At 39.0% G+C, this 25,916-nt stretch overlaps 1 long non-coding RNA gene across 1 annotated transcript in view; it reads right to left on the bottom strand.

Moving 5' to 3' along the window:
- The window catches only part of LOC142902185 (uncharacterized), a 59,827-nt gene that overhangs the window by 21,392 nt on the left and 12,519 nt on the right, over window positions 1-25,916 (bottom strand). The window contains exon 2 of the long non-coding RNA XR_012929060.1: window positions 12,035-12,137. This is a non-coding gene — a long non-coding RNA (uncharacterized LOC142902185). The remainder of the gene's footprint in view (window positions 1-12,034; window positions 12,138-25,916) is intronic.

The following is a 25,916-nucleotide window of genomic DNA, read 5'->3' as shown; positions in this document are numbered from 1 at the left end:
TGAAGTGTGACTAACCAGTGCCGTCTGTTTAAAGCCAATTAGATTTTCGCCAATAAGAAACATTATGGCTAGTTGTATTAAAAGCAGCATGTGATGGGATAATCGCAGTCTGTAGCTTGTCTTGTTGTGTTTTTTTTTGTCATTTGTTTTTTTGTTTTTTGGGGGGAACCTGTCCAGAATGGCAACTGAGATAAACTCTGAGTGGTCTGGATGCCCTTGTCCTGGCTGACAGATTTATTTAACATTGGCAGGGCTCGAAAACACAAGGTGCGAGCCAGACAGATTGGGTTATGATTCACCTGTTGTAAAAATCTCATTCATTAATTTTTAAGGGAACTGGAGGGGAAAAGGTGAGACATAGAATGGAGGCTGCAGTTTTGAGGGACAAAGAAAAGGCAGATGGAGAAAAAGGTGTAGACATATAAAAAAAAAAACATTTGTATGATAAAGTGGTGCAGATTTGAAGCACTTAAAACCCAGAGTAAAAACATGAAACAAGCCATTGCTGAGAAGGGACCAAAATGCCCCTCTTATACTTTTACATTTTCATTTATTTATTCATTTTTGAAAATTTAAATGCATATGAACTGTCCCATGGGCTGCAGATGTTTTTGTGCTTGGTGGCCCAAGACAAAGTTCAAAGGGAGCTGGACGGAGCAACATGCAATGATCTGATCGGAGTGGATGGCAGACAGACGGCCCTGACTCAACCACAGCAATGTTTGAAAACATGTCTGAGGACACAACTGCTATATATATGTAAATGGGAGAGTAGCCTCATTAAGACTGACATATCTGTCAAGCTCTAACGGTGTTTCAGTAAATTAATATTATAATCTCTATTAATGATGTTGCAGGACATGTTTTATTATTTTTTAAAACAACAACTTAATATTCAAAGTGGTTGCGATAAAAGGTGGGTAAGTGCTCACACGGATGTGCAAAGAGCCATGTAAAACTGCAGTACTGTATCATGGTCTTGACTCTTTCAGATGATGAATAAACTTGGCCAGATTGCTTGATAAGAGTGCTGCATCCACAGCGAGATGGATGCTGTCCCTGCTGTTGAGCCTTTTGTTTTGTCCAACGCTATTTAGTCACCTGATAAGAGGTTTTTCTGAGACATGAGGAAGTTTTCCTGAGGTTGCGTGTCTTCTAATTTACAGTGTTGGTTGTTTGCGGTTCTCTTGACTTTCAACATATTTTAAAGTCAAATATTCACCTAGTTACATAGTCACTAGTGAAGGCTATACCCTGGATCTGTGTGTGGCATTGTGAACCTGAGAGCCTTATGGTGCTTATTAATTATTTATCGATCTTTTGTTGTTGCTTGCTTCAGTGCTCATACTGACCTGTTAATGTTGTATGTGTTGTTTTTGTCTTTGTGTTTGTTTTTTTTATGTGACTGGAGGCTGTATACTGGACCCACAGGGCTTTGTTATTCAAGGGGTGTCACAGGATAGCCAATAAGAATAAGAAAACTTTCTATATACAGTTACTCAACAAAAGCTGTCCTTGAGGGGAAGAAAATACTTAAATCTAAAATGGGAGAATTAAACAGATAATTGAAATGGAGCCATAACAGACCTGGACTTGACAGAAATTCAGACAACGGAGACAAAACAAAACTTTAACTTCAACCTCAAAGTGACTTTATTTTCCATCTGAGATCTTATGGGTTCTGTCGGTAATCATTGTCTGTTCACACATTTTTTTCTTTGTTTACGTAAGTTTGCTAATTCCAGCTAAATGAGCTAAAGCCTTGTATTGTCTTCCCTTGCTTGCTGCACTCATTTGCTCAGCATGTCACATGGCTGATCAAATGAGTGCATATAGTTTGGCTTTATAGTATTTATAGTAGGTATTTGAGTTATAACAAGTTTGCACTAACTAGTAGCTGGGCTTTCATCACATCTATACATCATATCACCACTTTGTAGGAGACTTGAATATTCCCTTCCCTTCCAGAAATACATTGTTTCACTTTATACTGAGGATGGATAAACTTTACTGAGAAGAATGAGACAACATTCAAATAGTACATTGTACATAGTATGTTTACATAAACACAAATTACTGGAATAAAATGAATGTCTATCTTGAAAGACATAAGATAACACTTCATAGGCTAATTTTGTGAATAATGAAGTTCAGCACATACAGAAACTTAAGTCGCAAACAGAGGAGAGTGTCAGTGCGAGCATAGATTTTTCTTTTTTTTCTTCATTTTTTACAGCATTGAAGGCTACGTGTTTTCCGGCCCTCAGCAATGTCAAACATTCACTTGATCACACAAAGTGTTTTCTTCTGAACTGCACTATGGAGCACCTGTCTTGATAAGCCAACTGTAAATGTTAGTGTATCAACAGTGGGTGGAAGTGCACACACAGTCTTTCTGAATTTGCAAAACTTTTGTAGACATTTTCAATATATTTAGATGTTAATCCAGCTATCTGTGCTTAGATATGGACTAAGGAAAGCACTCTTCAAATAAAACATTTGCAGGAAAACTGTAGGTGTAATTGATAGAGCAAGTGCAGAGTAAAAATTCAAATATGTTGGTGACAAGATCTATTGGGCTCAAACCATTCTCTTCAAAGAGTTTTTGCATATGTTGGTAGATATGCAGTGGGCTGTGTGTGTATGTGTGTGTGTGTGTGTGAGCGTGCCTGAGTGAGTGTGTGCATGGATGTGAAAAGAAACAAAACAAACACACTTTGCGAAGAGAATGAAAGGTTATCCAGAATTCACAAAACATTCAGTGCTGTAATTAATAAGACAAAATAGTCCGCGCTGACCAAAAACTCTGAATTCTATAAAAGCTGTAGATGCGGTCAGAGCCGGAGCACATAACAAAGCCATTATTTTCTCCATGTTTAAGTAAGTATTGCTGTGGCCACCAATGCGTCTGTCATCTGTCATTTCAACTAATGGAGGGGAAAACACTGCTATTAGATGTAAATTCCACTCTGCTCTGTTCCGTGCGGTGGATCTTGTCAGAATTTGAGGCACTGACTTCTGACATTAACAATGATGTCTTGACAAGAAAAACAGAGGAGATAGGGGGAAAGTAACACAAAGGGGTATGTAGGAGTGTAGGAAGCTACCAAAAGATGGACAGTATATATAAAAAAAAGATGTCAGTAAAGACATGTATGATATGTGTGGGTAACGTGGATGTGTTAATATTGTGGGTGACCACAAATATGTCTACATTGCCGCAGAAAAAAAGTCAAGGCTCTAGTAATATAAATTAAAAAAAAGAATAATTTATCCACTCAAATCTAAACTGTTATACCTATGCATTACATTTTAATGGGCTTTAATAGTCTTATAATCTAAGATAGTCATTGGATCCAAGTTTGTTGCGCAACTTTGTCATAGTTGTGTTTTACATGCATTATGCATACAATTTTCCGGCTTCTTTGCCCATTTCATGTCTGCCTGTAGACTTGTTGGGTCATCTGCTGACATTGGTAATATACCAGATCACAAAAACGAGATATTGTTCCTTTCACGATACCTCAAAACGTACTTATCAGTTGATATAGTTTAGTTTTACATATATGTTTAGTGAAGAGGTTGCACCACCAGTCTGTGCAAAAGGAAGGCACATCTATGTCCTTCAACAATATTGTACAGAAAACTCCAGTTTGCTCCTGAAAAGCTGCTTGGATTATAGTGCACACCCATGACAGATTACATTTCTAATGTATGTCTCCATGTCCCCATGGTCTCAGGAACACTTCAGGACAAAAGTATCTGAGGTGAGCCAAACTCAACTGGCACTTTTGAGCCTGCTGAAACAGGATCATGACGACATTAACGAGGAGTTGCTGCAGCAACAAACAATGTAAAAAAAATAAAAATAAAAAAAATCTGCAGCACTTTAAAACGAGTTAAATCCAATTGCACTGGAACTGTGTCATCTTTGGTGCAAGCGCTCAAATTGGACACTTATACCATCATTGCTCACACCAGGCAGCTGGTCAGTGCCGTCTCTGGACTGATGAAGGCCATCAATGCCCTGACAAAGAGAACTGAGGAGAGTTTACAGACAGACAGTCAGGGTGTCATTCAACCCCAGTGATCCATCGACTGAGCAACAAAAAATTAAGACACAGGAGGAGATGATGGTGGATTAGGCACCGCACACTGTGCAACCTGGGAGAAGAGACAATAGCTGGCAAGGGGAAGACCCAGCTGGGGTAGGCTTGGATTAGGTCCCCAAATCTGTTGTCACACATGTCTTTCAGTACACCAGCGACACCCGCTATAGCTAAGAGAACACTCCTAGAGTCTGTGAGAGCAGGGGCGGATGTCAATGAGCAGCGGGGGTGGAGGGGATTTGGCAGGAGGGCTGAGGGTGCTGGTGGTGACTGGCTTTAGAAGGGAGACATGGAAGGTACGGTGTAGGTGGAGGCGAACGGCAGTGGGGTTGATGAGCTTCTCAATTTCGAAGTGCCCGATGAATCTTGGTAACAACTTGTTCCACAGGTTGGGGTAGGTCCTTGGCAGACAAACAGACCTTTTGACCTGGATAGTAATCTGGAGCAGGGACCCTGCGTTTTTCAGCCAAGAGTCTATTACATTGAGCCGTGCGAGAGAGTGCAGTCCTGGCATGCCTCCACACAGCATGGCAGCAACGTAGATGTGCTCGGACAGATGGCACGGCCACCCCTCGCTCCTGTGAGGGGAAAAGTGGGGACTGGAATCCATGCGCCACCATGAATGGAGACATACCAGTTGCAGAGGAATATTCCACCCAGGGGAGATGCAAACTCCAGGAGGCTGGGTGGCGAGCAGACAGACAACGCAGGGCCAACTCCGGGTCCTGATTTGCTTGTACAGATTGGCCGTTGGACTGGGGATGGTGACCAGATGTGAGGCTGGAGGAGGCCCCAATAGTCTTACAGAAGGCCTGCCAGACCCGGGAGGAAAACTGGGGCCCTCTGTCAGAGACGATGTCTACCGGAAGTCCGTGCAGCTGAAAAACATGGTTCACCAACAGGTCCGCTGTCTCTTGGGCAGATGGGAGTTTGGGGAAAACAACAAAATGAACCATCTTGGAGAAGCGGTGCACAATAGTCAGGATAATGGTGTTCCCGTTGGAAGGGGGCAACCCCGTAACAAAGTCCACAGACAGATGTGATCAGGGACGCTTGGGTATGGATAGAGTTTGTAGTAGTCCAGCCGGAGGTCTATGGGAAGCCTTTCCTCTGGAACAAACGGAACAGGTGGCTACAAACTCTTTGACGTCCTTTGCCATCCTTCATGGTCACGAAAAAGAACCCAGCCCCTCTAAGTAGATGGCCTAATCAGTCCACCACTCATGTAGGCTTTCAAAGCCTCCCTCTTCAGACGGGAAAGACTATACAATCTACTAGAGGGCAGAGCAGCGCCAGGAATCAAGTCAATACTGCAGTCATCGGGTCTGTGGGGAGGAAGTGACAAAACCCGGTCCTTGCTGAACACCTCACCCAGATCATGGTAATCAGAGGGCCTTGAGCTCAGATCTGGGGGTGAAGGCGGAGGAGGAGGGATGCGCAACAGGGGAAGCAGAACGTAAACACAGGGAGTGACAAAATATGCTCCAGTTTACAATAGAAGAAGAAACCCAATCTATATGAGGATCATGTAACTTCCACCAAGGTAACCCGAAGACCACTGGCAAAGAAGGGGAGGAAATAACCAAAAATCGAATGCGCTCATGATGATTTCCAGAAATAGTTAGGGTGAGGGTCTCAGTCTGGTTGGTCACAGTCTCAAGGAAGCTACCATAAATGGCGCTCATGGGCTTAGCATTGTTGCACAGCTCTAAAGGGATCTTAGCAGAAAGCATAAAACCTTTATCAATAAAATTGTCATCTGCCCCAGAATCTACTAAGACCTGAAGTTGAGTGGCAGAGGGTGTGTTTTGGAAGCCTTTAGAGCGAGTGGGACACAAAGTCTCTGAGACATTCTCCGGTTATCGTGGTGTTGGAGTTTGAGTTCCCGAAAGATCCTAGGAGCTATATTGTCAGGGGCTTTATGTCCCTGGTAGGGTCTCCCAAGGCAAACAGGTCCTGGGTGATGGGACAGACTAAGAGCAGTTCTATGAGTAGTCATACAACTACAAAGGACTGTGACGCCACACAGTATAGCGCAGCTGGAGCCCCACGCTGGAGCCAGGCCTGGGGTTAGGGCTCGAATGTGAGCGCCTGGTAGCTGGGCCCAGGCCAAAGGAGCGACATGAGTCCAACCTCCTGTGGGCTTACCACCCGTACAGGGAGCCATAGGGGTTGGGTGCTTTGTGGTACTGCAGTCGAGGTCGAGAAGTAGTCCTATCGAGCCATGTTGGCTCATGGGACCCCTGAAGCAGCTGATGGGTACCGACAGGCCAAGGGTCCTGCAGCTCGGGCGCTTGTGGACACAAAAACTTGGCCCTGGGACGAGTTCGGTGAGGTCATAGAGGAGGACTATAGGTCGGCCCTGAAGAAGTTCTGGCAAACCATCTGACGTCTCAGGAGGGGAAAGTAGTTCGCCACCAACACCAGTACCTCGATAGTGTTGTTATGAAGTAGCTGCGGACAGACAGATTTGTACAAGGCTGGTTGGGGGAAGAAGGGGAGGGAAACAGTGTATACCCACTAGAATAAACTGAGCTACACCACTGAGAAAAACTGTAAGAAAATCCGACAAGTCTAGGAAGAAACAATATCTGCCTGCTGCATTTTGTCATTTCTTAGTTCAGAAGAACATTTTAATTGATTTGCTATGCTGTCTTTAAATGTTACTGTCTTCAGGTGTAGTAAGTCGAGTTGAACTGTTGAAGCCAGAGATGCAAAGAGCACAGGCATGCAATTTGAAATAATATAGAGATCTGATCGCTCCTGGGCTATTGTATATGCTTCTCAAATGCCCAAGACAGTACGTTCAAATTAGAAGCAAGTTTGTTTTAAATTCTGTCGTCTATTAACACTAGCTGTTGCACTGGCCTGAACGACTGTGGGATTATTAAATATCAAGCCTTGATAGTACTGGAATTGCCTGCCAGAATGATTTAAATAAAGCTTTTGGGATAGATACAAGTTTTCTTATTATAATTGAATCTATTAAAATAGACAATGGGTAATGAATAAATACATGTGAAGACAAAGCCCTTTGGTTTTTCAGATACATTGCAATATAAATAGATAAGCTTGTGTGGCTTATTGTACTGCTCATGGAAGATCTAACACTCGGTCTAACGCTCTAATTTGACTCAAAAAAAAAAAAAAGCCACACAAAATGACAGAAAAGTATTGCAATTTTTTCAATTTCAAGCAGATGATACTCCTGTTCCTTCAAAGGGATACAAAATACCATTAGGAGAGGTGACTCAGAATATCCTTAAAATTAAATTATTCCAAGTCCCAGTGTGCAGTATTTCATGTTCTTACAGACTAATGTAAATTGGCTTGCGCTATGTGAATCTACCTGACCAGATGAAAGAGGATGTCAGGACTGGAGAAAGAACTGAACCCAAATGCACAAGTCGACACAAAGTTTCAAATTAAACAGTGTTCATTAACAAAAGTAGCAACCAAAATCACTCTTTTTAGGAATATCACAAAATACTCTGAAGAGGAAACAACACAAAATCACATCAAAAAACAAGACAAACTAGTGCAGGGCAAGGGAAGACACTGACTTAAAATACACTAGGTAATGAGGAACAGGTGGACACTATCAGGGAGTGGAAGACTAATCAGACAGTGGGGGTAACGCACAAGGGAAACAGATTTTCAAAATAAAACAGGAGGTCATGAGACAATAAACATCACTGAACTGACAAAAAACTAAACCTCAGAGTTGAGGACATGACAGACGATGGCCGCAGTTCAGTGCTTAAATAAAAATAAACAATATGTATATGTGTCTTGGAAGTTCTCTGATGGCAAGTTTGTGGATTCATTTCCAACTTGAGGGCTTTTTTTTAATGGAGTGTTCATGTGCCCCCTTTTGTTTGTACTGTACTTGTTTTGTTTGTCACTGAGTACTCCAGCTCTGTCCCACGTTTCTAAGACTTTCACTTGTCTAATTGAGGCTTTGTTCACACCACTTTGATCCTTACCTGCACAATGGGCTTTAGTCTACTGTGTACTGGGTTTTACTGCTGTGTTGTGTGAGCATACCGACATTAGTGCGGATTTACCCTTTGTCATCTCTGTTTTACAACAGAGAACCAAGCTAGTGAGTTTAAATGCGATATATTACAAATAGTGCCAAATCATGCATGGTCTATGAAGGGCTTTACAACCAGCAGGCAGCGCTGAATGAAATAAATATATTTATCTCCCTGGTGTCCCACTGGTCTTGTACAATAGCTTTTGTTATTTTGTAAGTCATAGATCAAAATTGTTAAATCCTCTTTAAAAAACAAACAAAAACAAACAAAAAACAAAAAAATCTAATAAGCATCAACAGACTTGCCACTGATTTTTATAAATATATGCCAAATAGCATCAATCCAGAGTCAACAATCAACAATTTCATGGGGACTTACTTTTTTAAACTGAAAAATGAGAAACTGAAAAAATAATAAAAAAATTATCCACTCACACACCCTCTACAATATTTATCCCCATTAACAAAAATCATTGGTCTCTTTCAATGTCTAGTCATAACTGATGGCTGTTTTGTGTGTATTCTTTTTCACCATCTTTAATTTGGTACGCTTTTTGACATTACAGAAAAAGTAAAGTTTTACTATAAAAATGTATTGCATGTGTAGCATGTTGTGAGTGCATGTTGTGAGTGCATGTTGTGTATTATCTGAAAGTTCTGCAGTGAAGCTTCTCTATATGTACCTTAGGCTCTTTCAAAATGAATCGTACTCTTTGTTGTTTCGAAGGTTTTGCACAAATACAACAAACAGCAGCCATTCATGACATCTGCTGTGTGAATAGACATCAAGGAAAGTCTCATGCTTTTACAGTTGGAAGAAAAAACAAGCGACGTGCCAAGATTTGGGCCTTGAAAAGTTGTCGTCCTTTTAGCCATTTTTAACGCCGACTTGTTGACAGTGGGATTTACAAGGTATCGATAAAAAGCATCAGTTTTGTGAAACAGGCTGCTGGGCATTCTGTTCATAAGTCACATTCATAGAGCATTTAAAAGCGCTCTATAGTGGATGGCTACGCATTGTCCAGGCCGTGTTGTCTCACTGTCATGAAGATTATCTTGTCCCTCGTCTAATGGAACCTGCAGCGTTTTGTGTTGCATTCAGTGAAAAGCCAGCGCCCGCTGAGGGAACAATTCAGCGAAGAATGCTACATATTCTGATACCTGTTGCGTTTGTAGTGGAAAGGCAAGCAGACTCCAACAGTGTCAGCATGTCCTTACTTTAAAACTTTCAATGGTAGCGGTATCTTGTATGACACTAGCACTGGCTGAAATAAGATAGCGAAATTTGTGGACTTGATTTCTTTGTACATGTATTTTATACTGATAAATTAAATCCGACAAATGTTCAATGGAGCTGTCCATACTTCAGAGCCTTTATTGGAGAGGGTGTCTCTTTTCTCTCCTTGCACTGCAAGTGCTTTTACTAGAGTAGCGAGCTGCCACCATCAAAATACCCACAAGCCAAGCACAATGGTTACAATTCAGCATTAAAAATGTGTGTGCGTGCACGCAGGTGTGTGTGTGTGTGTGTGTGTGTCTGTCTGTGCGTGTGCGTGGGTAGGGGGTGTACACTTCACCATCAATTCGAGCCCATCTTTGACATATTCTATGGCCTTGAAGTCTCTGTAGACATGGCAGTGCTCTTTGGGCTTTGTTTATGGATCACAGCTTGTTTACTACGACGCTCCGCACCAAGCCGAGAGATGTGCTACCAAGATGTTTTATCTCTTGTCAGGGCCTGCGTCAATTAAATTAATGGAATCCATTCAGCTACCCTCTTCTTTTCTCTTTCCCTTTCAGGCCTAACCCTCAGATGACAATACATTAAAAGGATCCATGCGCCTTGGAAAATGAATAATTGTCCTCCTAATTTTAGCCCTTTCCCTTATCCCCCGTAATAAAATAATAATCAAAAATAACAAAATAATGATCCTGCTCAAACACTTTGCAGTTCTGCAGAGGTTTACATTTTCTGAGAATTTTTATATTTTTTTGGAGAGAGAAAAAAATAATTAAATCCCCAATTCCTGTGCTCTTAAAACCTAAACATTTTGAATATAGTGTCTAAATTGCTTTCCCACACACATACTTCACCAAAATGAATTTTAAGACAATGATGAGTGTCAGACAAATTATTGAAGTCATAGGACGTGTCAACTTTAAGAAAAACAAAAATAAATGTACATTTATGCAAATACACTGATATTAAAACTACAGCGTGGCTCAGAAATCCATCTTACAGTAAGATTCCTGGTAATACATATTAAAAACTCATAATTTAGGCCAAGAATGGCACAAAAATGGGTTGTGAAGGAGCGTATTCACTAAAATGACCTGAAATTAAAGTTCTCAGTTGGATCCTTTGGGGTCAATATGTCTCATATATACAATACTCTCGCTAAAACACGTGTCCATTTTGTACTCCATAAGGGGCTTAAAACAACATCAATATCAGCGTGTGCCAGAATGGAGATGTTGCCTTGCCCATGCACATCAACACAACAACTGATCCTTAACCCAACACCAAAAAGTAGGAAATCTTGTAAATAAAAAATAAACAACAAGAACAAAGTTAGACTCGACATCAGACATTTTAATGTCATTCCAACTCAAATGCAGTTTGCCTTTAAAACATTGCAGTATGTGTGTATTATGCGTGTATTAGGTATAATACAAAATAATCCAAAGTCATTCTGTATGTATACCTGCAAATTATGTTACCTCAAACTACGAGGCTATTTTGCTTAAGTTCAGCTTACTAATTGCATTTTTGTTATTCACATATGTTAATTTGCATAGTTAGTAAATAATAAGTAATTACATCATCAATAAAGTAATTTCATGTGTAAAACTAGGCTATGTAAAAAAAAACTATGTAATTATTAACTGTAGTTACATGCAGATTTAAATGACCAAAAGGAGGCACCAGAAATGTTTAAAAATGAAATAAAAACCCATCTTTCAGTTGACTTGTGTATCACTGAAATCTGTTTTGAGTACATAACCAAAGTCATCTTTGTTTTTAGACTGATACTGTGACACTGTCAATTGTGACACACCTACATATAATCACATTCACAAAGACAGAGACAGCAAGTCTCCAGTTCTCATCATTGTCCCAATCTTTGCTCAATTCAATGTCAACCTGACATGAAAATTACATTTTTTACGCTGTCAGGGCAAAATTACTGTGGAAAAAAAAAAACGGGGGTTGCATTTTATGCTCTTCAAGCCTTCCACCATGTTAATATTAGACCCCTTTGCAGAGTAAATACCCACAAAGCCCTGAGGTACTGCAGACCTTGAAATTAAAGATTTTAATGATAGAAATATATCTTGATAGAAATCGTAGGTGATCGTGTGTAAGATGACAACATAACTACCTTGATAGTTCCTCATAATGTCAGCTCAACCAAGTGTAGTGGCTGATAAGTGTGAGACGTGTGGTGCCTGTCTTGCCGTGACATTCAACAGCACCAATTTAACAATTGAATTAACTTCAAACCATCGTGTCTTAGATCTACAGCGTTACTTTTATTTTGTACTATGATGATTTTCTCAGTAAAACTCTTCCCTGTAAGATTGGACAAAAGAAACTAACATTATGATATACAGCCCTGAAATGATCAGATTAATGTTTTTGTGATCCAGTGAATTGTAATTGAATTGTATTTATCTTAACTGTGCGATTTGCACTTAGACTAAATGGTAATGGCAATAAAAATAATGTAAAAAAATAAATAATGCAATGGCTTGTTGTGCGCTAGAATCACCATTCTTTTGAGAACTTGTACTTTTTTTTTTGGACTTATCTGCAGTTCTGGTTTGCGGTGTGCAACAGACAGATCGGCGCCAGTCTTGGAGCTTGTGGACACTTTATACTCACTCAGAGGGTGACGCCGGAGAACATCAATAATATGTTGTGTGTCCAGTCTCGTATTTGAAATAGTGCTGCGTTCCTCATTCCTCACTGCAGAGTGTATGGAATTCTGGAAGAGGAAGTGATGGATTAGCTCTCTCATTCAGTGCACATGGCATCTGGACATTTTGAATTTACCAACAGAAATGAACAATATAATTGTCACAGGCAACTAAAAATCAATCATCAGATGCGCGCACACACACACACACACACACACACACACACACACACACCCAAACCACAAGAAAGGGCAGTCAGATCACCTCCAAGGACATTATGAGTCTTGTGTGATCCTCATGGCTAAAATAAGCTGTCAATGATGATAATAATAATAATAATATTAATAATAATAATAATAATAATAATAATAATAATAATAATAATAATAATAATAATAATAATATTTTTCCTGTGTCTGTATTTTGAAAAACTTACAGACTGCAGGTTTTTGATCATGACAGCTGAGGTTGCAAAATGCAATATTATCGTCACAGCAACACGTGGCTACAACTGAAATCTCTTTCCCTTCAAAAGAATCTTTAGGCCACATTCCACCCGGCTATGATAATTTCCAAAGAAATGCTTTTGGAATGTGTCTGCAATTTTTCTTTCTTTTTTTTTTATTACACTAAATCTCAGGTGTCCTGCCGCCTTGCAATCATTACAACAACATTAGGGGCAAATGTGATCAAGAGTGTCACGTCACAGAGGAGTAAGTGCAATAGGATTCACTAATACCTATTAATATTGACAGAACTTACATCATTGAAATAACATTAACATTCCAAACATTTCATTTCATTTGCATCACATCAAGTTGGAACTGTGAGGGGTGTGATTTTCCTTTAAATCCAGTCAGCTGAGATGACATTAGAAGTACTGTGCACTACTGTCGCTTCCATGGTATGATGTGTGGTAGTGAAATGCACAACCAAGTCAGGACTCAAAATTTTTAAGCATAACATTTGCACAAAATTAGGTGTGAAAGAGACCTAAGCCACCGTCCAATATTTTAGAGGTACAGGAAATATTTGATGCACTGATAAACTTAAGCAAGATTGTATTGTCGTAATTTCACATATTTTCAACTTGTATGAAACTCTAATTCATTTACTTGTAAACTGTGAAACTACAAGTGCTATCTGTGCTTTTGCTTTGAGTGCTTTCCCACCTTCATTCCTCACGCGTTTGTGTGAATTGCCGATGTAACCTCTGATGGCAGAGACATTGTGTTTGACATTCCTGCCCCTTGTGGCCTCGCGTTCCACCAGCATGGAGACCCTGACCCGCTGCTCATCTTTGACAAGACTTTAAACGGGCACCAAGGCTCTTTCTCCCCCATTTGTGTTCCTATGTTCTGTGCTATATGCACCCGTCTTATTCTTCCTGGCTCAGTGCCGCCCCCTTCTAGCCTCCACCAAACACGGAAGCATCTTAATCCATCTTACTTCAGTTTCCTTTACCTTCCAGTGCTGTCAACTTCATTGACTGCATTTACAATACTTTTAAAAAATATTATAAAGCGGAAAATGACTGCAGGTGTGCATTATAAATTTCAATACCGTGACTGGATAGCTATTTTAAGAAATACAAAACAACTAAATGATAGTGGGTAAATACTTTGTGGCTGAAATAGAGAATCTGAATCTGAATGAGGGTTTATTTCAAACATGTTATCGGACTATCCAATCCTGACGACTTACCACAATCACAATTTGTACTGTATGTATTTGTGGTTTTACTGCCTAGAATGGTAAACAACAAACGTGTGCTCTCTGTGTCAGCATTCAGTCCAGTTTCACTAAAACTCTGCTCAGAGCGATCATGATACATTTTGAGTTCCTGTATGAGGCAAAATCCTGTCTGCCGACAAGCTCACAGTCACTGCTGGAGATCAAGGACGACTCCATCGTTGTGATTGCCGGCAGCCTGTGATTGTTTTGGCAAAGTCGCAGAAAGTTTACAGTAAGAGAGCTTTTTAAACTTACAGACGTGCATAAATGCAGGTTCCCCATTATACATTTCATGTTGCTTACTCAATTCCTCATACAAAGATGCTATTGCTTGCATGTGCAACTGCAAAAATTAATATATAATAACCTTATCTCGATAAAGATGTTCCATTTTGTGTAAAATACTGTTTTGGTCAGACGTAAGATTCTCACAGAAAAGACCACTAATCAATTAATCCAACAAGGGTAACCACACACACATGCACACACACATGCAGGTGTAATTGGGGGTTTGTCTGGGATTTTTAATAATAGCTCTATACACACACACACACACACACACACACACACACACACACACACACACACACATACATACATACATACATGATCGCATACATACATACATGTATGTAAGTATGTATGTATGTATGTATGTATATATATATATATATATATATATATATACGATTTTTATTTTATGTATTTTTTTTTTTCTTAAATTCTCAGGCTTCAATATCTGAACTTGGTAATTGGCAATTGAGTGGCTTCCAAAATGGCTACCTTTAAACTTCAGTCCTTTTTAGAAAATCAATCCCTGCAACAAATTGAAGGTTGTCGTAAAAAGTGAGCTCTCTCAGATAGCTGAGCATTTTTAGCATCCCAGTGCCCGAGACAATTTTGAAGAAAGGCTCAAATTATTGGTAGAATGGTGGGAGGGGGCCTTGTTACCCTTGCCAGAACCGGATGAGACAGTGCTGAGAGTTGGAAGCATGGAAGGCCAGAAAGAGGAGGAAACCCTCTAACTAGGAGGGTGGCTAGTGGGGCTGATGAGCAAATTAAAACTCCGGTCACCATGCCCCCCTTGCCTGGAAGCACGGGGTCTCCACACAATGCTAGGTTTAAAGTCTGCCTTGCTTAGCAAGGCGCTGTGAAATCTCCAACAGGAATAGAAGAAGTTGCTCAGAGACGTTGTCAAGCAAATAGTGAAGGTAAACGAGCTGCAAAAGCTAAAAGCTAAAAAGCTAAAAAAAAATATGCAAACTGTCCAGTACATGGGAATTTCCCCTGATGGAAAGCTCCTTAAAGAACCAGGACGAACTGAAGAACAGGAAGAAGCTACGGATGTGGATTTACACAAGTAACTTAAATATATGTTAAAGAAGAAATCGATCTTAGAGCAGAGAGAGCTTAGAACTTAGTCCAAATCCAAGGCTCTGTTTTACAATTGGAGCAATTGGATCTATCTGTCTAGAATTGGTTGCTGTGGACAGATAAGAAATGTTTTACACAATACCAAAAAACTAAATATTCACATTTACATCATAAAGAGATAATACATTAAGAAATCAGGAGATTAAAAATTAATGTGGTAACTAAGCTACCCTATATTGGCTGAAGAATTTAAAAGTCTGAGTGCAAACTGGATAAATAATGTCCAGAAGGTAGCAAAGAAAATTCAGATACAAGAACAAGAGCAAGGGATGCTAAAATTCTCTCTGGAAAGGTATTCCAAAGGAACTCATATCCAGTATCTGGAACAGTAGTTTGGAAATATCAGCGAGAACTAAAGAGAAATGACTGTAACATGCGCTTGAGCAGTGCAGTAATGAGAACAAGGAGGACATTCCAATCGAAGGCTTAATGTTGTTATTGCAGACAAACACACACACAAAAAAGAATGTTCTTGCATGTAGCCAGCTAGCGCTGGCGTTTTTACAGCAAGCTAGCACCACTGCTTTTCCAGAATTCTAGGACCACTGTTTTAATAGCAGTGGAGTAGAGATTTTTTTTTTTTTTTTTTAAGGTAAAGGACTTGTTTGATGTGCGATAAGGGTACCAACAAGATTGAAAGGAAAGGTGTACAAGACAGAGGAGACATCAGTAATGCTGTATGGTTTAGGAACAATAATGAAAAGTAATAACAAAAGATGCAAAGCAGTGCTGAAGGTAGCATAGATTCAAATGTTGATGTTCTCTTATTAAGTGACAGGGATGAATAGTATCAGGAATGTGGAAATCAAAGTGGCAGCAGACGTCAGATGTCTTGAAGATAACGGAAAGGTGGCCAGACTGAGATAGTCTGAACATGTACCATCGAGGGATATATTGTTAGGATGCTGCGTTTGGCACGGCCAGGAAGGACTAAGTTATGGATGTCATGACAGAGGACGTGACGTTGGTTGGTGTGAGAGAAGAAGATGTAGAGGGCAGAGTTTGAGTACAGATGAGACCCCCGAAAGGCACAATGACGCTTGTGTGCTTCAGAAAGAGGTGATAGAGTGGAAGAGTGGAAGAATGGAGAGACAGAAAGTACTGACCACAGATGCTTTCTGAGACTTGGCCTTGGCTTTTTAGGTCTGTGCAAAGTGATCTGGTTACTGCAACGTGCCACAAACACACACTGATATATACTTGAAGTTTCCCTCGAGGCACAAGCGGTCAGGATCACTGTCTCCACTGTGGCTGAGACAAAGATCTGTTTCGGACGTCACTGTGTCTGAGCAGTTATTCCCACTGATCTGTTACCACAGTGCGAAAATTCACACATTGCAGAAGGGTACTTGATTGGTCAAACACTAATAAGGTGGGTTTAATCATTTTTAAACCGACTGCTGTTCAGGAATTAATTTGAAAAAACAAACGGAAACAAATGACTGCTCAGGCAGTGTCATGCATCCGAAATGTGCTCGCATGGGATTATGTGAAACAGAGAACAATCAAAGCAAAGATGTTCATATCTATTTGTTATTGACTCAGTACAACACTCCTTTTGGAACTGCTGAGCAAAGTGATGGACTTTCTTACTGTGTTGCGACCCTGCAATCACATTTATTTGTCAAGAGGTGCTTAAAAAGATTAAAGAGATGTATTGATTGGTACAGACTGGATAAGGAGACAGCATTGAGTGGGTATAACTGAATGGAAATCATTACGTCCTCATTTAACATATACGATTGATGGTATTTCTCTTTTATCACAGACACATATTTTCAGATGTTGCTCACATACCTTGGCATTTTATCAGCTGATGCCGTGACAAGGTCTTCGCGTGACCTTCTGAAAAAGACGGAAGTTTACGTCGAAACATGTCGAGGTGCGAAAAAACATCTGAAAATATTATGTCTGTGATAAAAGAAAAATACCAACAATTGTATTGAGGGGTATAGTATCCACACAGGTGAGGCAATTAATTACAGATTACAGATTAATTGAAACGTCATTAAGTTTAGCTATTGTGCAGGCCAGTGAGCTCACGTCTATCCTCAAAAAGCCTTGCCTGGCTTTGCAACCGGTCATTTTTCTTGTACTATGATACTGTTCCCAGTTTAGGTGAATCACCATGAAGCTACACTAAAGCCACACCAATCCTCTGCTTATCACTGTTCAGATGAAGCCATGCAAACTTTTTTAGTATATTTAAAATCTGAATCAGTGCTGTGACAGAAGCATCAATTCTGCTGGCCAATACTTGTCCCTTTCAAAAAGGCAAAAACTTTTTCAAACGAACATAAAAAAAAAAAGATAATTTGAGCATTTATATAAGTGTCCTTTGCTACTGTAGAAGTATTGAAAATTGAAAACAAACAAACAAACAAAAAAAGATCAGAAAAAATGTCAATCCTTCCTCAATTCCTCTAGATGCAACACTCAGACTCACACAGATAAGACTCTGAGTTGGGATGCGAGAAGATGACACGTTTAAAAAAGGGAAAAGCATCACATATTTACTTTCTTTAAAAAAAGACATGCTCATTTAATGCATTGCGCTTTTTAATTAGATGAATCAATTACACCTGCTGCTGCTATCATTATGGATGATGACCACAGAGGCCTTCAGAGACCTCAGCATTATATTGGAATTGCCCACATTACCGTATTAGGGGAGACAGAAAGAAATGAAGTAAATCAATAGTGTATGTGTTATCCTTGGCTTTTATCTCACATAAATGACCCAAGTAGGGGTTACAGCCAGTAATATATCACAGCCCCCATAGACTATTGATCTCCAGATAAAATCTTTCAGACAATCAATAATAATCAACAGTATAGATCTAAAGAGCGGAGCTAGTTATGTCATTAAGGATCAACAGGATCTTTTGTGAGCATCATCCATGAATTGTAATTAAGAATCCTAAATGTTTTTTTCTTGAACAATTAAATTGTTTTACTGCAATCAGGTACAACAGCAAAATTACCTTTTACTTAGTCTTTTTTTTAATGTTTGTAGTGTATCTATATTCATCATTAAGTATTTCCTGATTAGTTACAGATATCACCTGAAAGCCTATACAACTATATCTAGGTTAATTATATCTAAATAAAGTTTTCCTTTGATTGTTCCAAAAAACAGCTGACAGTCAAAGAATGCTGCAAGACCATAGAATTTGATAACGTAACAATGACTCCACTATTTTTGTCTCTAAAGGAAATGTCTATTAGCGGTCCATGGTTCAGTTTTAACCTGATAAATACAACAATTGTCAGGATGGTGTTTATATGTCCTAAAACAGGATGAAGCAGGATTTGCACGCTCAACGCAAGTTTTTCCACAGAGGCGATGACTGAGGAGGATGGAGTCTTGTTAGAAGGAAGTAAGATAAAAACAAAGAAGCCCTGTTTTTTATTTTTAAGACTTGTTTCACGTCTGTCTTGATTGTTTTCATGTCTTCTTGGTTGCTTTTGAAAACAAAAAACCCTATTATCTTCGAAATTTGAATAGTGACAATTTGAATTTTAGGTTTGGCATTTAAATGCTAAACTGAATTACTCCGACCTTAAGGAACTGCACATCAACCCTACAAGTTCTACCTGAAGTAGCAAGATTGCATGACCAAGCTGTACACAACACTGCGTCTGGGTCTCTTGTTTAGACGCACTTTATTCAGTGTAATGAGCTCCATGATCACTAAGAGTGCCATACTAAAAGAGGCTTGAAGACTTTCCTTTCCAGAGGGGACTGTCTCTTAAATTTTTTCGCTTTGGTTTTTAAAAATAAGGCCTAATTTGCTTCTTTTCCCTTTTTTCCCCAGTGTCAGAATGTCTTTGTTGTCACTGCAGAAGCGCACCAAAATTGAGGTATAGCTTTTATTTTGTATAACTATAGGTGCAACTATAAAAATAAACTTGACTATTACACCCTTTTACAATGAGACAAGAAAAGAAAAAATCAGTCCAAAAAAAAAGTATAAGCACACAGTATAAGCATGACATGCAGAAATACATTGATCTGCCCTTTAAAATAGCCAAAAAGAATCTAAAATGCTTTGCGGTGTCAGAAAGTGACATGTACTGAGGAAACAAGCAGACAAACAAACCATGAAGTAATAAACAAAAACACAATGTTAAGTGTGGCAGTACAGCAATATATTAAAAGCAAACCAAATAGAAGCAGAATAAATGCATATACTGTATATAGGTAGCCTTCGTTAGAATTTAAAGTACTTCAAAATAAATAAAATAAAAGGTCCTCAGTTTAAATTTAAAATGACTAAGGACTGTTTAGATCTCAACCTTGGAACTTCTAGCAGAAACTGACCAGATGAACACAAGGCTCTGCCATGATCTTGTATAGTTTCTTGTCAAGAGATGGACCAGGCCGTTTATGGCTTTAAAAACAAACAGAAGATGAGAAATACAATAGAGAAGCAGCATGGGGAGGGAGGGACTGTAGAAAGGAAGGTTGAGGTGATCTTCTGAGGGAATCTGAGGAGCTGGTTGAGGTCAGTCATCAAGTTCCACTCAGCTCCAGATGTCACAAGAGACCATGCCCTTACTCCACTACCTGTTTGACTTGAGACCATTTCAGTGGTAAGATGTCAAATGGAGTAGATGGTTCTTTGGGGTGGGGTATGTGCCCTAGTGGTCCAAGAGGGGTATGGCTGTCACTTAGCTGACTCTTGACGTGATCCTCCATCTCCTGCTCTGTAAATCTCTGGGTTCCAGAATTATTCTTCTCAAGGAGGCTACGGGCATGTTTGAAGGGATCCTTGTGCTGGTTTTCTTTTTCATCATACTGACTAACACAACTGCCAGCTGGGGTGTCTTCATCTGGGAGCCACCCTTGACAGGTGTTTCGCTCCTTTAATCCTGGAACATCTCTGGGTAGTGGAGCAGCGGTAGGGATGTCTCCCTACTGCTACCTGCAGCTGGCCCTAGGGTCCCTGTTTCCCCCAAAGGGTTAGGTATGTATGAATATTACTTGAAAATGTGCAGATGGATGAAAGAAACTGTGATTCCAAAAAATGAGGGCCATTTGCTTTAATGGAAATGAATTTGAGGCACATTTCTTGTGCCTAGCAAAGTGGCACTTTGCATCAGTTGCTCCAGCAGAGAGGCTGTTTTGCTAGGCGGGAGAGATAATTAGCCTAAGGTATGATGACATGCTCCCCTTTCTTACAACCTACATGAACACAATGTAAAGACACAGCTGTTAATAGTATAAAATAACATAAAAAATGTTCAAATTTTAACTAATGTTCCCATTAATTGTTAAATGTGCTTTACAATGTAATTATTTCAAAGTATAATCATACTTTTTGTTAACAAGGAATAAACTGTATTATTGAATTGAATTTCAACCCCAGGTAAAATAAGATTTTATGTAATATTTAAATTTCTAATTTTAATTTAAATGTCCTTATTAACACATTCTGAAGCTGAACTTGGAAAACACTGTAAAAATTCCAAGAGGAAAATTTATATTTCATTAAAGTCCAGATCTACGACATTGGCTGCACTAGTATGCAAATGCCAGTATACAAACATTGGCCTCTCGGTGGCTCTGCTCTTACTCCATAAACTGTAGAACATCATTCTGCAGAACACCCTCAACCTCAACCTCTTAACCTCTATGTTTTTTAATTGTCAGTAACACTGTTAACTGACTTTTAGGCCCTTACAGTGACACTATGCAGTTTAACTGATGACGTGGATGATTCCGTCTTAACTGGAGAAGTAAACTGAGTACTATTTGAAAATTTTACCCTTTCACCAGACCTCTCTTTACCTCCAACACCCTGTTTTTTCATATACAAAATCAGATCTGGTTTTAAGGGCAACATTGTTTGTTGCTTTTGGGTGGCTTTCCTGAAACCATGACTGATCTGGCATCATCTCATCGGAGTCATTGTCATTGCGTCAGGTGTTTGGTGGATTTGATGATTGACGTCTGGCGAAACTAAGTATATTGGCAATTTACAAATTACAACTTAAGGCCTGAGAGATGGCATCCTATTTGCCTGAGAGATGGCATCCTATTGGCTCAACACACCATAGTTGATCCTGAGGCTTTTCAACAAAGTTGAGTTCAGGACTGTTGGCAGAACTTTCCATCCTCTCACTGTCAAATTCTGTGGATATCTTAATTTTTTAATAAAACTCACTCTGTGGGATCAAATATTTTTCCTCTGAGGATACAGTTCAGTCCCAAACTGCTGTAATATGAGATTGCTACTTGTTGCAGAATCTTACCTCTATATTTATTTTCATTGAGATGTCCTCCGGTGATGGCAGGTCTCATTTTTCCATTGGGGTAGATGCAGCCCAACACCATCCCACTGCCACCAACAAATATTTATTTACTCTTGGTGCAGCAATCACCACGATTCTTCTCCTCATATTCTTTGTCCTCTCTATGTTTTGACTCTATGATCCACCTCCCATTTGTAGAATCAAGATTAATAATTGATTATAATTTGGCTGCAAGTTAGTATGAGTTGGCCCCAGTAGAGGCGCTTGTTTCTCACAATAGACAGCTGTTCCAATGCGTGGGGGAGGAGGTGAAGATTTACATGCTCTAACATTCATGTGGGGACATCTGGCTTTGTAAACAAAAGGATAGGAAGAGCTCGATATCAACAGGCAGCGAGAGCGTGTGATGTGATGCTATACCCCAAAAGAAATAAAACCAGTAAATCTCCTCATACCAATTTTTTACTACCTTACATCTGACAATGATGAAAATCATGTGTTGTCCCCTAAAAACTGGCCACATTCGATAAACAAGTGTGTAAAGCTTGTAAGACTCGCTAATAGAGGAGATCCTTTTATTTATTTTTTTTACTTTGTCTTCACTTTAAGTTAACAAAGAAAGATTAAGTAGCTTGGCAGAGCAGCAGGTAAGACTCAGCCATAACAATATTAATAACACTTTTCATTTTGAAGAAAAAAAAGTATTCTTGAATGACATTCATCTGTCTGGAGAAGCAGTTGCTTAAACGGCGCCATAAAAGATGTGGTTGCGTGTCACCCGCGAAGGAACAATTGGTTGAACAATTCCCTGATGGCCCATATTCAAACCAGATGCCATGTGGCACAACAAAGCCTGCCATCATGCCACTGACCTCCTCTTTCATTCCCCGCAGCCTGTTGTAAACACTCTGCAACCCTCTTTATTGACTTTGAGGCCCCCCATGTCTGGTTTTTCAAAAGTCACACTATTAGCATCCACGCAGCAAGAGGAGTAGTTGTCAAGCTTTGTGCAAATACATTTCCCCTTCATCTCCCCTCCAGTTAAATCATAGTAAATCATGGTCAAGCAACTTACCCGTTACAGAGACTGGTAAGCCATATAATGGAAGTGACAAAAACAAGAAATGCGTGCAGTCAGCATTTTGTGTGCACATCAAAAACACCACCATTATCCAGTGTCTGTAACTGATTTGACAGCAGAGATGGATTTTTTTTTTAGACTCTAACAAGCTTTAAACTGTTGCCTCTATACAGTGAGAAATGGCAATGTTTTTGCTTGAGGTATGCGAGGCGGGGCCAGGCCCTGTTTGATGAACCAGAAAATGAAATGATTACAACTAGGCTTGTATTGACTACAAAACTGGTGACACTCTTGGTTTATCCAAAAGGTTAATTGGACTTGAACCAAGAAAATCAAGAGGTCAAGCACGGTCAGTGTGACAGCAGGTCCTTCGGGGAGCAGCCTTTCAAATGGCTGCTAATCACATTTGTCAAGGGGTTTTCCTTTGCTTACATTTGCAACTGTTCTTGCTGTAGAACACAACAGTACACAGTCCTAAAAAATAATATTGCTTATAATGTAATTAACAGACAATTCATAATAATAATAATGATAATACTAAAAATAATAATAATAATAATAATAATAACACCAAAAGACAAAATATAGTTCTTTCAACCTTTTTTTGATGGCAACAACCATTTTTTTTTATGTCAGTATGTTTAAATACAATCACAATCAGTGTGTGTTAGAGCAATATGTGACCATAAACACCTTTAGTTGGTTGGTGGGTTTTTGTTTAGGTTACGGAATTTCTGCTAAGGTTGTAGCTCAGAGGCTAATGCTCGCCATTTCCTGGTCAGGAGAGTTTATCAGTGTGGTTATCTGAGTGGTCTTGAAGAAGCAAGGTACTTTCCTTCTTCAGAGTGGGTGCTTCATTCTTAGTGTCACCACTGGGATCACTTGGGTACATAGTATTGCAAAATATGTGGCAATTAAGACATGAATAATAATAGAACAACGTTTCACATCCATACTCAGAAAGTGTATTCATCAACTGATGTCATTCATGATATTTCAATTTACTTCATTTCATTCATTCATAATAAATAATGTATGGAATCACAATCAATACTGCAGTGTTTTAAGAGGCCATTGCCAGAGTCCCTAAGAAATTACCTCCAGTATGGTCTTGTGAGATAAACGATGTTTGCAAGCATTGACCCTGCATTGCATAATCACCATCAATGTAATTGACTGTCAGGCTCATGTATGGTTCCCTGATTCTACTTGACCAAAGGTCAGTAGTGGCGGCAAAGTACTCCACAGCCCTGAGATCCCTTTCAATACTCCATGGATGTTTTGCATGCAGCTCAGGCAATGCTGCTTTGGAAAAAAATTGTGCAAAGAGATACTGTACCTTTTGTTCAATATGTCAAGTACCTACCAGAAGCCTTTGTTACTCAAGGTGTTCATTGGAGACGTTCCTTTGACCAAACGGAATACCGTTGCAACTGTGACTTCATTGTGTCCTTTCAGATGGAGATTTGCTGTACAACCTCACCATGGATGTCTTAGCTGATGCTGGGCCATCTGCGCTTGCAACCAATGGACAGTTGCTTGTTGGTCTCCAAGCATTTACAACATTGTGTATTTTGAGGTATTTGAAAAAAACATTTGTGCTGCATCATTGTAGACTTTTATTTTTCAAATTTCTTTCATATTTAAATGCAATTTGGGTTACTAACTTAGCAGGGTATATTATTGTTAACATTATTATTTTTTAAATTAAGTCACAAATGTATTTTAAGTATACTAATTATACAGACTTCTGAGGTCATGTACACAAATAATCAAACATATGATTATGTCAAGTTGTGTTGTTTGCTGTGCTGGTGAAATTTTGCACTGAAAGATGTTACAGTGTGGGTGTCATTAAACGTGAATCAGAAACAGTTTGATATAAACTGTGTTGCCCCCTACTCATCCATCCATTGTTTCTAAAATATACCAAGCATCAATTTTTGACCATTAATTAAGTTAAAACTCAAATGACACTGAACGCACCTAAACACATATGTCATCTCTTAATACTGCACCCCATTCTTTGGGATAAGGTTTGTGTTTATAACGTTATTAAGAGTTTGATGAATTTGATTAAAGCTTGAAAAGTGTAGTCTATTTGTTTATTTGGCTACACAACATCAACAATATCTGCAGAATAATTAGTCAAAGCTTTTGACTCAGAGCAAAACATTTTGTGCCTAAGATCAAGATTCAAGATAAAGACACACATCACACCATCAGCATTAAGGAAGGTTTTGATTCACATCCTCCTGCTTATTCTGAACACTGAGGGATATGCATTTTATTTCATAATTTGTTTTACTTTTAAATTATAACCACAATTAAACTTTACTTACTTAAATATTTGCAGTGAGAGAGCATGACCACTAGATGACACCATGAGACAACCCCACTATGTAACAATTTCCAAGTTATAATTGTTGGATTATTATTTTCTTTTTTTTTTTAAATACATGCAATAAAAAAAATAAACTGGGCAAAGAAACAATTATAATATAGTTGAGATGCTTTGCTACTACCACTACAGCTAAAACAAAGGAAGATCCTCGGCTGACTGTATCAATCAATAATAACCATCAAGGCTTTTAACTAGACATTATGACACACCAACAGAGCTGATTGACAATCCCTGTCAAGGGTAAGAGCTACTGGATGCATGATTGTAAATGCAATACATGTTTTCCTTTGATGAACGCCTATAAATACCTTTGCAATGCACCCATAATAAAAACAAATAAAATGTCATTGTTTCTTAAACCTAAAAAATACAACATATGTCATATTAGCATATATTATAAGCATTTGGAAAAGTCCTTTGCAAGGCCAGAGTGCAGAACAACCCAATTACATGTACTGAACACACGTCGGTGAACAATCGGCACAAGAAAAAAATACATCTGAGAATTTTCTCACTACTTAAAAATTCAGTGATTTCTTCTGAGACAAAAACTAACCCTGGCCAGAATATTTAATTTGAGTTTATATTTAGTGATTAAAACTCACATAAAAAGCACAAATGTAATGAAGTCTAATGTATTATATTGTCAAATGTAATTATTTCATTCAGGAAAATTCAAAGCCAAACAAGAGGATCACAATATATAAGGCACTACATATTTTTCCATTTTTAAATATCAAAACAAGAAGAAATCAACAGCAGTCCTAACCTCAACAGGATGACACACTATTGTATTAAGGTGGCCTGAGTGACAGACATGTTAATTCTCATTACAATATATTTTCAGTGAAAGGTTATATTTGAGAAAGGCACGAATTGTGAAAATTAAAGCAGCGTATTTACGTAGGAATCTGTGCGCAGCATGCAGGCGGCTTC

This window comes from Nelusetta ayraudi, unplaced genomic scaffold (genome assembly GCF_046127955.1).
Source record: "Nelusetta ayraudi isolate G7.1 ecotype Tasmania unplaced genomic scaffold, CSIRO-AGI_Nayr_v1 ptg000092l, whole genome shotgun sequence".
Taxonomy (NCBI): domain Eukaryota; kingdom Metazoa; phylum Chordata; class Actinopteri; order Tetraodontiformes; family Monacanthidae; genus Nelusetta; species Nelusetta ayraudi.
Note: the sequence above shows the minus strand (reverse complement) of the source record. Positions and strands in the feature narration are given on the sequence as shown.